The sequence below is a fragment of the Puma concolor genome, chromosome E4, assembly GCF_028749965.1.
Source record: "Puma concolor isolate L17-30 chromosome E4, mPumCon1.1.hap2, whole genome shotgun sequence".
NCBI lineage: Eukaryota > Metazoa > Chordata > Mammalia > Carnivora > Felidae > Puma > Puma concolor.
In genome coordinates, this window is record NC_141683.1 from 25,704,028 (window position 1) to 25,713,392 (window position 9,365).

At 45.5% G+C, this 9,365-nt stretch overlaps 1 pseudogene; it reads right to left on the reverse strand.

Moving 5' to 3' along the window:
* Positions 1–8,273: 8,273 nt before the first annotated feature.
* On the reverse strand, positions 8,274–8,831 carry LOC112857734 (large ribosomal subunit protein uL11 pseudogene; annotated as a pseudogene).
* Between the last annotated feature and the right edge of the window lie 534 nt (positions 8,832–9,365).

The following is a 9,365-nucleotide window of genomic DNA, read 5'->3' on the forward strand; positions in this document are numbered from 1 at the left end:
TTCATCAGTTGGACATTTAGGCTCTTGCCACAACTCATAAGGTTTTTTAAAGTGAAGTCATATAAATAATTAGGCAAAGCACTTAACAGAACGAAGTTCCTTTCTGTGGTAAACAACAAATGGTAGCGATCTATACTTTTATTCTCTGAAAGAAAGTTAGAAAGCCATTCTTTAGGCTGAGTCCGGCTCAGTGTTCTATGACCCTCGATGTGTCATCGGCTCACTGTGGAAATACGTTTGTGGCGGTAGCTGCTGCTTGGGGTTGTGTTGAGAACACAAAGCCCTGCTATCACTCAAGATTTGGGGACACACAAGAGTGATTTCCTAACTGGACTGTCCATGTCCTCCACATTGACCTGCTAATGTCAACTACACTTCTCTCTGCTCCCGACTCTGCCATGATCTCTAAGTGATTAACTCGAGCTACAGTTAACCTACAGGAATCAAGACAAATCTCCGCACTTTGATTATCCTCTCACACGAACCGTTGTAGTTATGGCAGCAGCCAGAGTTGCGCAAACTTCACGAAGCTCTGCTCTTTTGCATGGACCACTCTTGGACCAGAACCTTCCACGAGCCTCTCTGAGGCTCACAGGATCATGTAGTTATTAAGGATCATTGAACATGATGTATTTTGGGTCCTCCACTTGTGCAGTCTCTCTAGACAGTGTTAGAATAATAGGAAGTCCGCTTGACTTGGACCTCAGTGCCCTAGAGATCTGAGGCATTTGACCTCTCTGGACTGTATTTTCCTCATCTAGAACTGGAAGGGGTTGTAGTTAGATCATCCACGACTCTGCTCTAAATAGCAAAGTAAGAATTATTGGGGGTCTCTGTCTTATTCTTCTCCATGTCCCGGGTTGCCAGAACTCTGCCTGCACTTGTAATAGGTGCTTAATAAATGTCTGTGGCGTGGATAAGAGAGTGAATGAGTTCGAGGGCTCTGGGGTATGCCAGGGGCTCATGCACTACCTGACTGCACGCACACACTTGCCGAAGATGAGCTGAGGATTCACCCGCAAAAGCGCTTAGCCTGCTCCGGCTCGGAGGCCCCGGGAATATGTTCCTCACACAGTCCCCCGTCATCTGCGGAGCCCCATATGATATGGCTCTCCTCTCTCTGCTTTGAGCCTAACAGACTCCAGCCCCAAAGGCAGGATCCGAGGGGAGATCAGAACAGTGATAAATGAAGTTATAATACCTGTAACATCAACAGGAAGCTATTTTTGATAGTTTATCACCTGCTGGAGTGGCTGATGGACCTCGATAACATGCTTCCCCCCCTCCCCCCCGCCCCAGACAGTTCATAGGACAGCATCCCCTCCAAAGCCCTTTTCTCTGTGTGATGTCTCCAACATCTGTGGGACCCAGTGTGTCCCAGAGAACGCAGCTACTCTCTACAGGAGAGCATTTTCTCTCTCCATCTTTAATGGGGTGTCAACAGGAATAGGAATTTTCAGGCAAAGAGAAAACACCCCGCTCACTATGCGATCATTTTCCTAGTCCGTTTTTCCGAATCCATTTCCTGATCCATTTTTTATAATACTTCCCCTGCATACTTGCTCTTTAAAAATACTTTTCCAAATTGTTTTCCGCACTGTAACAAAGGAGCTTTTAAAACCCACAGCTCTGGTGATGGCATCCTCTGCCAAAGCCTCCCATGGCCTCCCATTGCACTTAGGATGAAATCCAAGATCCTGACTAAGATCCAGAAGGCTCCCACTATCTGGCAGTCACCACCCTTTTAGCCGTATCTCAGGTATTTTGCTTGCTTTTCTCTCTTCATCCTTTTCCAGGCTCCCTCTCTCCTCAGGGTGTCTGCTCAGGTGGGTCCCTCAGGGCCCAAAAAGTTTTCAGGCATTTTTTTAAAGATTTTATTTTTAAATAATCTCTACACTCAACGTGGGGCTTGAACTCACAACCCCAAGATCAAGAGTTGCAAACTCTACTGATTGAGCCAGCCAGGTGCCCCCCTCATGGTATTTTTTTTTTAAGTTTATTTTATTTATTTTGAGAGAGAGAGAGCAGAGGAGGGGCAGAGAGAGGGAGAGACAGAAGCCCAAGCAGTCTCTATGCTGTTAGTGCAGAGCCTGACACGGGGCTCAAACTCACAAACCATGAGGTCATGACCTGAGCCAAGATAGATGAACTGACTAAGCCACCTAGATATCCCTTCGTGGTATGTTTAATGGCTGCCTAATATCCCACTTTGCTGGTATAACCCAAATTCAAACCATTCCTTGGGTCATCACTCAGTTGTTTCCAGTGTTTTTACTATTGCAGACAAAACCATCATGGATAACGTTGTACACACTGATTTTTTTCCCCCCTTAGTTCAGACTATTTCCTTAGGATTAAGTTCTTGAAGTGAATATCTACGTTCAAGGAAAGTGCTCTTATGGTTTTTGAATCACTTTGCCCTCTACTTGCAGAAGATGTATTCCAGTAGCAGGATTGGAGTGAGCCCATTATCTACAATCTGGAGAGCAATGAACGATCATTTTTCAGTAATGACAGAGTGTCATTGCCACAAAGGTTTTAGTTTACTTTTTTCAAATCTGTTTATCATTAGTAATAAAATGTTTTATTATTTAATGAGTGTCAGCAACTGTACCACTTGCTTTGTTTACACTAATTCATTTAACCCCCACAACAAACTTATAAGGAGGATACTATTTTACAATGAAGAAGCTGGGGTCGTCTGGGTGGCTCAGTCAGTTGAGCATTGGATTCTCAATTCCAGCGCAGGTCATGAGCTCATGGTTTGTGAGTTCGAGCCCCACATCAGGTTCTGTGCTGACAGCTCCAAGCCTGGAGCCTGCTTCAGATTCTGTGTCTCCGTCTCTGCCCCTCCCCAGCTTGTGTTGTCTCTTTGTCTCTCTCAAAAAAATAAACATTAAAAAAAATTTTAATAATAAAATAAAATAAAATAAAACAAAGAAGCTGAAACTTGGGGAGGTTCCCAAATTCAGGATTGTAGTAACTAGCAGAACCAGGATTCAAACTCAGAACTTTTATTATCAGTTTGAAAACCACTTGCTTTCTGCAATATTTGCATACTTTCTATACCCCCTAGTGGATTTTCTGCATCGGCAAGTAGGTTGACACTCAACGCCATGGGGTTGTGCAGTGCACAACCCTAAGTTCGCATGACAAGCACCAAGGCCTGCACCTTCCCAGAGTCAACAGTCTATGGCCAGGAGCTTCTTGCCCCTGGCCATCCCCTCCACTCCTCTCCTCCCTTTCAGTTCAAACTTTTTATTGATTCGTGATCTCAGTCTATAACCTAAAGTTTAACCTCAGTGACAGATGCACTGAGATGCCCACGTCCCCGAATTGCTTAAGAATTAATGAGTTCACGTGAAGCACTCCATTCATTGCAAAACACTCTGCAAACATTAGGTTTTAATATCTTTTCCATTTTTAAAGTTTATTTATTTATTTTGAGAGACAGCATAAGCAAGGGAGGGGCAGAGAGAGGTGGGAGAGAGAGAATCCCAAGCAGGCTCCGCACTGTCAGCGCAGAGACCGATGTGGGACTCAAATGCATGACCTGTGACATCATGACCTGAGCCGAAATCAAGAGTTGGACACTTAACCCACTGAACCTATTACCTCTTAAAAATAACATAGACGGGGCGCCTGGGTGGCTTGGTCTGTTAAGCGTCCGACTTCGGCTCAGGTCATGATCTCACGGTCCGTGAGTTCGAGCCCCGCGTCGGGCTCTGTGCTGACAGCTCAGAGCCTATAGCCTGTTTCAGACTCTGTGTCTCCCTCTCTCTCTGCTCCTCCCCTATTCATGCTCTGTCTCTCTCTGTCTCAAAAATAAATAAACGTTTAAAAAAATTAAAAATAAAATAAAATAAAATAAAATAGAAGTGGAGAGTAACTGCTACTGAGAGCATGGCTCCTTCTGGGGTGATGAAAGTTGTTCTAAAAATGATCGTGGTGCTGGTTATGTGCCTCTGTGGGCAGACTGCAACTGTGGCATTGAATTGTATGGTAAGTGAATTCTACCTCAATTAAGCTGGTATTAAAAAAAATAATTCTAGAAAAAATCAAGGGCTTTCCTACCATGACCACTGTGTTGTTCTCCCCTAAATGGTTCTACCATTCATTCATCCTGCGGATGTTTCTGGATAGTCCGTGATGCGCCTGGCCCTATGCTAAGCACTTGGAATACAGAGTAAAGAAGATAGACGTGGTCACTATTCTCAAGGGATTGGGATCATAGACTCCAGATACGAAATCACACAAAAGTGTGGTGAGTGCTATATTCTGGAAAGTAAAAGGGAGTCAGGAAAACAGACCCAGAGGCTCATCACAGTCTTTGTCAGAGAAACCCTAGCTTCTATCTACAGTTTGAGATGGACATTTCAGTGGCCTCAGCAAGCAGATGTCCCTGAAGCCTTTGGGAGTAGAATGAAGGGATGGAGGTCCCGGGAGAGAGCCTTGTGGTGCTTCAACATCAAAAGGACGGGCGGAGACCCCCAAATCATGGAAAAGACACAGGAGGTATGAGACAGCAATTCATAGACACCAGGTCTCAGGGAACATTCATCTAACATGTTCCGGCCCCTGTATGTCCCCCCATTTTCCTCATGCAGTCAGGATTGTCCCAGCTGGTGTGTTTCCAGGGGGTGTCAGTGAATTTCCTAGATCAAGGTTTGTTTTTAAACATTTTTTCATGTTTATTTATTTTTGAGAGAGAGAGACAGAATGTGGGCAGGGGAGGGGCAGAGAGAGGGAGACACAGAATTTGAAGCAGGTCCAGGCTCCGAGCTGTCAGCACAGCATCAGGCTCGAACCCATGAATTGTGAGATCATGACCTGAGCTGAAGTCAGATGCTCAACCGACTGCGCCACCCAGGCGCCTGCCCCTACTAGATCAAGTTTTGAACATCTACGCCAAGAAACGTGTTTTCAGAGTATATTAGAGTCCACTATTTTTCCAAAGCCTGAAATACATTTTTTTCTTTTTAAATTTCTTTTTTTTTCAACGTTTTTTATTTTTATTTTTGGAACAGAGACAGACAGAGCATGAACGGGGGACGGGCAGAGAGAGAGGGAGACACAGAATCGGAAACAGGCTCCAGGCTCTGAGCCATCAGCCCAGAGCCTGACGCGGGGCTCGAACTCACGGACCGCGAGATCGTGACCTGGCTGAAGTCGGACGCTTAACCGACTGCGCCACCCAGGCGCCCCTACATTTTTTTCTAAAAACAAGGATCCTCGTCAATTTCATTAAGTTTGGGATACTTGATGTTTGCACATCGAGTGTGTCCTTTCTTCCATCCAGGCTAGCCCACCTGGTGCACAAATTGTCTTCTACTTTTTTGTGTCTATTTTAGCTTCCCACTTAGATGATCAGCTCCTAAGGAAGTGAAAAATTGGGGGTCATGTGATTTATTTATTTGTCCAGTTCCTTTTTATGAGAACCTGCTGCTAAATGATACTTGAGGCAGGTTTGGAAACAAAAAACAAAAAACACTACCCGTGTTAATGGATAATGGCCACTGCCTTCGAGTGATGGCAACATAGTCCTGCTGATTCTAGTTCACTCCACTACTAGTCAATGAGAAATAACTCCTTAGAACATAATCAATTGTATTAACCAGCCGATAATAACTCTTCACATTTTCTATAGCATCTTACAGTTTATAGAATATTTTCATATAACATCATTGGACAACTCCTGTTGAGGTAGTCATTATTATTTCCATTTTAGAGATGAAAAAAGGCTGGACATTAGTTAACTTGGTAAGGGTTGTACACAATCAGCGAACAGCTGGGTTACGCTGTCAGCTCAGTGGTAACCCAAGGGGGTGATGCAGGTGACAGTGGGAGCTGTCCATCTGGGAGGCAGGTGTTAAAGGGGTGTGTTGTCTATAGAGGATTTTATTTTTTTAATTTTTTAAAGTTTATTTATTTTTGAGAGAAAGACAGAAAGAGATTGAGAGCACAAGCAGGGAAAGGGCAGAGAGAGAATCTCAAGCAGGCTCTACACTGTCAGTGCAAAGACCTATGCGGGGCTTGAACTCATGAACTGTGAGATCATGACCTGAGCCAAAACCAAGAGTCAGATGCTTAACCGACTGAGCCACCCAGGTGCCCTGCAGGGGATTTTAAAACAATGAAACTAAAAGCAGTCTGCTTTTATTATCACCCTGAGCCAATAATTCTAAATAATGTCAGTGATAAAATACTCCTCCCTGCTGGGCACTGAGAAGCTGGTTTTTTCTATCCTGTAATAGAAATATTAAGAGAGCAAGTAAACCTCTTTTCCAGTCACACAGAGAGATTTCTCTTAGGACTTTGCAAAGTATTTCATGTTCCAGATCCCTGTCCTTGTTAAAACAGATACATTTTCTTTGAGGGTTTTCAGGGCCTTGCAGAATTGTACTTTTCCAGGGGAAATAACAATGGCCACAACGTCTAGAAGCTCCTCCACCTACTTAACAGAATTTCCCAAGAATCTTCCAGAAGAACAGCATCAATTCACTCATTCAGCAAAATGCACTGAGCAGCTCCTCAGAGACTGATGCAGGAGCCATGGGTGCGGGTGGGTAACAGAGAGAGGAAGACAGCTACCCCTGCCAGGCTGGTGATCTGTGGACAATTTCTGAGGATGAGCTGGAGGAATTTATCCTAGAGCCCAAGACCTGGGCACATAGCTCACTTGATCTCCAGACCTTAGCTGGAGATGTCCAGAATTCTGCCATCTGAAGTGGGAAGGGAAGCTTGCTCCAAAGTCACAAACATTGATTTAGTATTGGAGTCCTAGCTGTTAGCTCAGACCCGAGGGGTTTCCTGGGACCCGGAATTCTCGATGCTAAAACCAGTACCATCCCCAGCCAATCAGGATGGTTGGTCATCCTCCCTTCTAGTTGCTAAGATTTCTTAATCACTATTAAGTGTTCGTTTTACTGTTGTTAGAATCACCACGGGTCCCAAGGTTGGGGCAGAGAGAGCTGGGCAATATCTGTATTTTAGCCTGGGAGCCAGCACCAAGGCAGACTCACACACGAGCTCTAGGAAGACCCCAGGGCAGCCATCCTCAAGAGCAGCGTTACTGACATTTTTTGTGCAGGCTAATTCTAGCTTCCAGAGGGCGATACAATGCATGGTAGGATATTTAGCAGCATCCCTGGCCTCTACCCAGCGTGTCCCAGTAGTGCACACACACACACACACACACACACACACACACACACCATCTCACTGTGATAATCAAAAATGTCACCTGATATCTTCAAATGTCCCCTGGAAGGGGTATGAAATTTCTCCCAGCTGACACCTGCTGCTCTACAGACATGTCTCTTGTTGCCTCATTAAGAATTGGAAGCCCTCGTGCAGAAATCAAGGCTGGTAGAGGGGGCGTCTTGGCTTCGAGCTGGGCACAGTCACCCCACTTGCCCCCATGAAAGTCTAAAGGCTACTCTGCACTCTCCCTGGGCAGAAGCAGAGCTAGCCTGGTCCCCGGGGACCTTCTGTGACAGTGTGACACCTAGGCAGTTGCCCCCTTATTCCAGCTCTTCCCACAAGGTGTTACAAGAAATAATTCCTGCCCTATGGGATGCTCCTTGGGGCTATGAAGAGTTTAAAGGATACTGCATAGCTATTCACCAAGCACATTACATATTGGAGGCTCCGAGAAGTCTTGCCATAAAGAGACCTGTTTAAATTTTACATCTCAGATTTATGTGGAGGTCAGTCTATCCATTAAGATTTAAATATCATTGGCTCACTATTCTAGCTGTTGGAAACTCTGGGGCCCTCCCTGAGATTTCCGAGAATTTCCAGAGGGTTTGTGTTCCTGTACTCACTTCCAGCTGAATTCAGCCCCTCCCCGAATTGTCCAACTCATTCATATAGCACCTTTGACCACTTCCCTCTTATTCGTGCTCTATGCTGACCAAGATGTGGATTTCAGTCCCCTTTCTCCTTCCCCAAAATACCCACATTGGGCATTGCTGTGTTAAGCAGGCTTTACTGAGGTTTGCGCCGGTAAAAATCTTTTATGTGATTTTTAGCCCCTCTTCCCCTCAAAATTTTCCTTGTTATCCCCCAACACAGCCTCCTCCACCCCCACCCAACTCCTTCTCATTTTATTGTATAAGGCATCCTCACTTTCCCCTCCTTACTTGGCCTTAGACCTACCTTTGCACCTTCAAAGTCTTGTTAATGGATGACCACACAGTTTACCATCCAAATTATGACACTTTTATTTTTTATTGTCAAACGATCCTTCATTGCAATAGTTTCCTTTGTGATTCTTAACCAGCTGGACATTCCGCTGAACCACTATTGAGGTCATCTATGATGTCATGAGGGTGGCAGCCATCAACGCTGCAGCCCACAGATTGGGCAGTCCCCAGGATCTCTTTAATGGTTCCAGAGAGTTCTCTGGCTAACGATTGGTGCTGCCTCTATCAGGCAATGTTGACAATCTCATCAAAGGTGATATTTCCACTGTGTTCAATGTTTTTCTGCTTCTTTCTGTCTCTCAGGGGTTCCTTGAGGGCTTTGATAACCAGGGCAGAGGCAGAAGGTGCCACTTTAACCGGGGCCTGTCGGTTCTGAACGGTCAGTTTCAATGTAATCCTCAGACCCTTCCGATCATCAGTTGCCTTGGCAACCTTTTTTGGAGACAGACCCTGTGGGTCGATCTTCAGGGCCAGGGCAGATGTGGCACCAACTTTGCCACCGGTGCACCTCAGGTATAGGACTTTGATTTCCTTGGGGTCAAACTTAGGCGGCCTGGTAGAGGGGGCTGGTGTCAGATAGACCCGGATTCGGGGTGACCGAAGACAGTTGAACTTTTGCCTCCTCCGAGCCAAGAGTCAAAAGCCAAACTATGACACTTCCGAGTGAAAGGCAGTCTCATAATAACGTCACTGGGACAACAGGTGTGCAGTGGGAAGCTCCCTGGCAAACAAGGGCACGGGATAACCTTACATCTCTGCTAACACAAAGGGCTGTCTACTCCTGGACTTGCCCTCGATTGACACAGAAAAGGTGGCAGAGGGTTGGAAATGTTAGTGCTTCCTTCTCTTCCTCTCCTCAGTCCCTATGAATGCAATGGAGCCATAGAGTATGGTGTTACTGACATGAACCCAGCCAGCCTCCTTAGAAGACGAGCAGTGGCTTCCATCAGCTTTGGTTTTAAGGGAAATTTTCTTTTTCTCCACTGTTCTTTGCTTATTCATCATTAGCCAAACTCATCTGGTCACAGATCCATTTAATCTCTCCATCCCTACATCCATTAATGCCTCCCATAACTAGGACACGCTGGGGAACTGGCTACCTGGCCACTGACATTGTCTTGGGTGATGACAAGGTTAGGGTGGAGTGAAGACAAGGCC